This window comes from Alexandromys fortis, unplaced genomic scaffold (assembly GCF_014885135.2).
Source record: "Alexandromys fortis isolate MF-2015 unplaced genomic scaffold, M_Fortis_MF-2015_v1.1 scaffold_18, whole genome shotgun sequence".
NCBI lineage: Eukaryota > Metazoa > Chordata > Mammalia > Rodentia > Cricetidae > Alexandromys > Alexandromys fortis.
In genome coordinates, this window is record NW_026067897.1 from 6,850,090 (window position 1) to 6,857,285 (window position 7,196).

Genomic DNA, 7,196 nt, shown 5'->3' on the forward strand with positions numbered 1-7,196 from the left:
CTGGAATTCTTAAGTGTCAGGACTACCATAGCTCCTGTGTCGTACAGTTGAGACACATACACTGTCCACCATCATAGCTTCTGTATCATACACTTGAGACACATACACTGTTCACCATTATTGCTCTTGTGTCTTACACTTGAGACACATACATTGTTCACCATTATAGTACTGTGTCGTACACTTGAGATGCCCTACATCTTCATCACTGGAGTAAATGGGGAAATGCTCCATAAAATGTGAACCTTTTGCCCCCCAGCCATCTCCTTCCACTGGCCAGCTAGGTCATCCTGGAGCTCACTCTGCTCCTTCGGGTGCTGGAAGGGGCAAAGCAATTACACCTGGGAGGCCTGGGCCTCTCGGGTTCACTGGAGCATCAGGCTTTAATTAGCTGGCAGGGCAGCATGGAGCTTAGCCTTGGAGAAGAAGACTGTCTTTGGAGGAGAGCGAAGGGCAGCTGCAGAGATCCAGTCTGACAGGAGCGCAAGATGTGGGACCCGGGAGAGCCACCGCAGTGCACCGGGCGCATGAGAAAAGATGGCAGAAGTTACGAGAGAACTTAGGAGACGGGGAAATTAACTGAGTGTATTTTAGATACTAACCTCTTGCATTCTGTTTCTGCTTTTGTTATGACAAATAGGACAGCGTGGGTAATTGATAAACAGCAAGAAACTCTTTCTGAAGTTCTGGAAGCTAGGAAAACCGATGTGAAGGGGCCAGCATTTGCTAAGAGCTGGTTTGCTTACGCAGAACATGGCAGAGGAAACCACCAGGCCAGAGTGCGATCGCATGCCAAGGAGTCGGTCCTCTCTCCATACAATCGCATGGCAACATTCCTTCCTCTGCGTCTCATTTTCCCTTCGTTTTCTCCACAACATCCAAAGAGGGCCAGCATGTGACTTTAGAGAGTGAGTTTCCCGCACGTGAACTATCAGAAGATAAAGTCAAACTAGAATGTATTTGTTCTAAGGCCTCCTGACAAACAAGGACAGGGCCCGCACAAGCTCAGTGCATCCACAGCGGCTCAGTCGCAGCCCATTCTGCACCCCAGGTCTCACAGCTGTGAGCACTCCCAAGCGTCAGCCTCAACCTCTGACGTCTCTGTTCATGGTTTTGTTTTATTTTTTCCACTAGAAAGTTTCCTCTACAGTGGAGAAAACTAAAGACAGCAGAAGAAAGGATGTGACTGCCTCTGGATGAAGAAGCTCACACTTCCTCAGAGAGAGTTCACCCTCATCTGCGCCTTCCTGGGGGTTCTGGTGGATCTTTCCATCTCTCAGAGATGTTGCGTTAATACTGAGACTCACCTGTGATGCAGATCCCTTAGAGGTCCTGGTGTTACTGGGCCATAGTCAGAACGGGAGGGGTACAGCTTCGTCGCCCACCCTACACAGAAGGTACCCACCCTTGCCCTCCTTCCACCTGAACGTGTGAAATGAGCTCACTGTCAGGTTCTGTCCCACAGAGCCACCATAGTGATTAAAGAGACCTGGTATACAATTATAACTTCTAGTAAAAGGGAAAGGGTGTGTCTTAATATTTAATATAGAATCGAGTTGAGGTTGTGGGGTGAAGCAGGCACTGGGAACTACGAATTCAAGTATTTGCAATTTTCAGTAGCGAGACCACACCTCAGCTCCACCCTGACCTCAAGATCTACTGGATTCCACGTGCATCCAATACATCTTCTGACTAATACTCTGTCTGGCAACAGTCAGAAACAGAAGCCTGGAGCCATGGTTCTCAAACTTTTGAGCTTACCACAGCACAAGGAGGCCTGGTTGAACCCCAGACTGTTGTATCTCCATGACAAAGCTGCTCACTTCAGACCAGTTCCCAAGTGATGCAGAGGCTGCTGGTCCAGGGCTCCAAATTTGCAAACCACCATTTCTCTCTTCTTCGCGTATTTTACAACTAGCCATGAGCCTGTTGTCTGCACCTCCTCCAGTTATCACAGACTAATGGCTGGACCTTTAATCCTGCTTTCGTCCCCAGGACTGTCCTCCGAGCTGACCCCTAAAGCCAACCTTGCGCATTGCAATCTCTGTGTTTCCAACCTTCCCAACCCATTATGTAGCACTACTGCGGGTCCGGTAGAGACTCCCCTTTAACCTGATGCCTTCCAGGTAGTGTGCCCAGCCGCTTAGTAGGATGCCAAAGTCTCCCAGGACCTGGCCACTGCCTGTCCATCCAGCTCCTACAACTCCCCCTCACAGCCTGTGACAGGTCATAAGGGCGACAGTCGTTCTCGATAGGGGCAGGTGCTTGGTGCCAGGACCTCCACAAATACCAAGTCTGCAGGTGCGCCTACCCCTTATGTAAAACTGTGTGGTGTTTGCAAATGGCCTGCACACATCTTCCCACACACTTTCGGCCACCTCTAAGCTATGTTTAATGTTGAACACAGCATAGACGCACTGTAGATAGCTATTACACTGTACTGTTTAAGGAAGGGAAAGTCTGGTCGTGCTCAGAACACATGCACACATGTTTTTGGCCAAAGCATGGGATCCAGGCACGTGGGACTTGTGGTATGAAGGGACCGTGGCACCCAGCTTCAACACCAACTGCAGGACAAGCGTTACTCCTCCGTGTCCTTCATTATCTACGCTGTGGCTTCTGCCTGGGCTTTGGCAACTAATCGCCTATGTTGCTGATTTGTGTTCCTTCTCCAAGACCCTGTGAAGAAGGCTGTGGACACAGCTCAGTGGCAGAGCCCTTCTCTAGTGTTCATGAGGCTCTGATTTCACTGGCAGGCTCCACAAAAAACAAAACACTATGGGACGTGTCCCAGGTCCTTGCTCCTCTCCAGACAAAACTGATGTTTTCATCTTGTGTGGTGTGCTATGGTGTGGTTGGTGTAATGTGACGTGTGTGTGTGATGTGTGTGTATGTGCTGCAGTTATCTAATGTATATATTTTAGCTTTGTGTTTAGCTTCATTGAAATGTTTTTTCTCCCCTGTCCACTTTCCCAATAGGCTAGGAGATTCCTGAGGACCATGTGTGGTGGTTGTCCCAGGGTCATCAAAAACCTGCCCTTGGTAAATGCTTCTCTGAGGCCCATTGACGCTTTAAGTTTTGGACTCACAGAAGTGTCCCCAACAGGGTCGGGGAAGAACTCTGGTCCTTGCATGTCTCAGACACTAGAATATAGTGCTGCTTTGCATCCTGAAGAGATTACTGTTGGCCAGGTTTGCAGAGAAAGGAAGGTCTGCCCTATGGGGCCTTCCTCATAAAAGGCTTCATACTGCACCTGGTTACACTGAAGCAGCAGGCTGAGGCCTAGGCCCTGTCAAACACCTGGTGTCACCTTATACGATGACATGCTGTGTGCATCCTAAACCAGCTCTTTGGTATCGTTTACTTATGGACTTGGGCATAGGGTCCCAGCAGGGACACCAGAGCCCCTATCACTCATCAGCTAAGTCAGCTCACACCCTGCTCTCAGGGCTTCTGAGGTTCTTGCCGGCTGAATGCTTTGAGCTGCAAAGCAGTTCTGAGTCAGTCACACAAGGCTCACCACTCGTTAATCCCAGGAGACAGCAGGCTCCCCTGAAGAAAGCAGACAAAAAGCCTGAACCCTAAAACACAGAAGGGTAAATGATACCAGAGCTGAAATCTGTGGCTGAAGGAAGGATATAAAACCAAGTTCTTCCAATATTATGAGATTTGGCGGTTGCATCTTAGGGGTATGTAACTAATGGTCACGGAGGCCCATTGTCTCCCAGGCTCACCCTTCAGGGGGCCTCCCTTAGCCTCAGCCTGTGTGCCCCTCGGTATCTTGCTTCTAGTGACCAAGAGATGTCTTGGCAATCCCTCCGAGTCCTGTTTGTATCAACTACTCCTGTGTCCTCTCTGGTTTCCAGGTGACCTGCTCTAGTGCCTGGTGGCAGTGTTCCACATCCCCAGGATCTCCTTTCTGGCCAAGTTCCAAGAACCGCCTCCCCCCCCCCCCATGAAATATTAGGAAAGATTGGACCAGTTTAGGGGTTTTATGTCTTGGTATTGCTAATTTCAAAAAAAAGGTCACAACAAATCTTTCTATCGGTCAATGGGCCACAATGATGTCCTAAGGGTAAGTTCACTGGGCCAAGCCCGGCCTGACCTTTCTCTGTACAGCAACTGTTAGCATAATGGGGAGAAATGCAAGATTTTTCTCACAAGTGTCCAGATCGCTTGGTGTCTAGCATATGCTAACAATACCTTCCCCCTGTCACTGTGGCAATCCCGTGACCCCTTCACTTCCCCAGGGGCCCCATCGGGTACTAGGGGGCGGTCCCCTCTCTGAGTAGTGAAGCCAGTGTGGTTTTGAAATCTCCAGATCATTCTCACGTGCGTTTCTTCTAGCTGAGCAAAACTTAATCTACCATGAAAAAAGAAACTCTTCATGTCCGCCTTCTGCCTTTGTTCTTGCCAACTAAGCCCTTGATCTGTCCCTTAGCCAGGGCCACATCAGTTTTGTAAAGTACCTCCACTCTGGATGAACTGTAACAATTCCCAAAACTGAAGTGATTTGGCTCTGACAACTAACACGCTATTTTTTTCTAGATTATTGCCCCGTCTCCTTGTCAACCGCCAGTGACGGCAGACAGAGGGGATGCTTACCCAGAGGCCACCACACTCCAACTCACCTCTCCCTGGTTATCCCTCACAACAACCAACTGCACCCAAGAATTAGAAACATTTCAGTCTCCCACCATATTCTGCCCCATAGGCCCCCTGGCCTGTAAGCAGACGGTGTTGCCCTGGTTCTTCCATCAGAGACCAAATCGGCCAATTTCTCTCCAAACAGCAGTGCATATTATAGTTAAATTGCTCATTTTCAATCTTTCCTCCTCACCACCCTTACTAATTTTTTTTTTCATTTTTAAAGGGAAAAACACTGGGACCAGAAAAGACTAAAAAAGCCCCAGCACCAAGCTTGGGAAGCCCTCTTTTGAGTCATTGGTGGGATGTCCAAGACTCTCAAATCATTATTAGCTATTAGCTATTGTCACTGCCCTTGGCTGTCCCCAGAGGTGGAAGATGAGTCTTATTGTGAAGACACCGCACTTCAGAAGCAGGGCCCAAAGGCCTGTGACTTGGATCTGACCTGAAGGCCTCCTCCCTGAGGACTAGCTGAGGACCAGAAGGCACCATGCAAGCTTCCAAGGGAGAGAAGCAACCAGCAGTCCTGCCCAGCTGTGATGCCTACGAACCACAACAACCAGCATGCCCCAAAACCCTAAGGGTGCAGTAGAGGCATCCACATTTTGGTGATAGCCAATTGAACTTAAGACCTGTTCAGCAATAGGGAAATCGTGACCGGTACTGGAAACCTAACCAGTTACCCAGGGCTACTAAAGTGGTGAATCTTGAAGGAGAATCTACAGCCACCACTTTACTAAGCCAACATAATCCCTGCTACATTCAAAATTTTTGTCCTTATACTTCTCTTTGAAGCTGACAAAGACCATTACAGAAACCATAGCGAATCTAAATGCAGAGCTGTGGACACCAGTCCCGACGAATACATCTACAAAACACTCCCATACCTAAGACTCAGGGAACATTCTGGAAGCGAAGATGGAAAGATTGTAAGAGTCAGAGGATCAGGGAATTTTCTGTGAGATTGTGTCTCCTAGCAATGTCAGAAGCTACACCCATAAAGCCTCCCCAGTATGACTGCCCAAACATAAGCTGATTAAGAACAACAGCAATAATCATGCCAACCTGTGGTGAAAGACTGCAAGGCCTTGACCCTACACAAAGAACTGTAAGCAGCTCATGAATGCTGGGATTGAGAAAAATAGTCTTTGCCAGGGAAGAGCACACTAACCGGTTATCCAATACCAAATGGTCAGTCCTGAGAACATATACAGTTAACATTATACGTACTGAACAGATTGTATTTAGGAATCTATATGTACCTTTATATACATATATGCACATAACAACAATTAACTAAAAGAAGCAACCATGAATTTGAAAGAGAGCAATGGGGTATATGAGAGGGTTTGGAGGGAAGAAGGAAATGGTGCAATTATATTTATAAGCTCATAAAAATAAAATAAGTAACTTTTGAAAGCCCAGGGTCAAGTAAGATGGTGCACACCTTTAATCACAGCACTTGTGAGGCAGAGGCAATGGGATCTTTGTGTGCACAAAGCCAGCCTAATCTACTTGATGAGTTCCAGGCCAGCAATGGCTACACAGGAAGACCCTGTCTTCTTTTTAAAAAAAATCATCTATACATCTAAACAAGTTTCACTCTTTTCATTCTTGCTACCTAAGGAACAATGGTTGGACACAAAATCTTCTCTGATCCACTGGAAGGAGCCCCTTTGAAGTGAGTGAGCAAGCAACCTTGAGACCTCCGCTTCTTCTCTGCCAGCTGAATGTAATCTTTTGCTCTCTCCCATGCTAAGCCCCTTCATGCTTCATCAGCCTGACCCTCTTGGAGAGAAATGCCCTCAAATTCGAGATGTCTCCCCACCCAACCCTGTCTAATGACCTCGATTAATTTATATGACTTCGAATTTGTCCCGCAAGCTTATTTATGTGCACTTCTGGCCACCTGCATAAGCAGTGGCACCTGGACAAGAAGGCAGTGGCGCCTCCTGGAGTTACGGCATTACCATCCCCCTCATCTCCAAGCTTTCCCCACTGCTTCTGGAGAGATTTTCCTGAAATGCCTACACATGCTCAGGCCAAAACTCTTTGATGGAAAAATCTCTGCATGTACAGGGCTGTAGCTGAAGGCCACAGTTGGGAAGATGGTCCTAGAGACAATGTGGGGTTCCGTCAGAAGGGTCAGAATGGTCAGGACAAGCCATTGGGAGCCCAGGTGCAGGACTCTGGCATACACAGAGCTTTTCCTGATGTGCCACTTTGTAACCCCAAAAGTAACCTCGGTGTCGACTGGAACCCAGGGCACTGATGTGTAAATGGAGGCCAGACTCAGATGATCTTCTAAAACCCCTTGGGTCAATGAGAACAGTATGATGTTCTATGTCTAGAAATTTAATAACCCATTCTTCACAATGGATTACCTCACCCAGCCTTCATGCAAGGGAAGTTGCTTTGTCTTACTGCGACTTGATATGCCATGCTTTGTTGACACCCATGCAAGGCCTGTCCTTTTCTGAACAGAAACAGAGGAGGAGTAGATGGGGGAGGGAGGGGGGAATGGGAGAGGGAATGAAAGAGAGGAGGG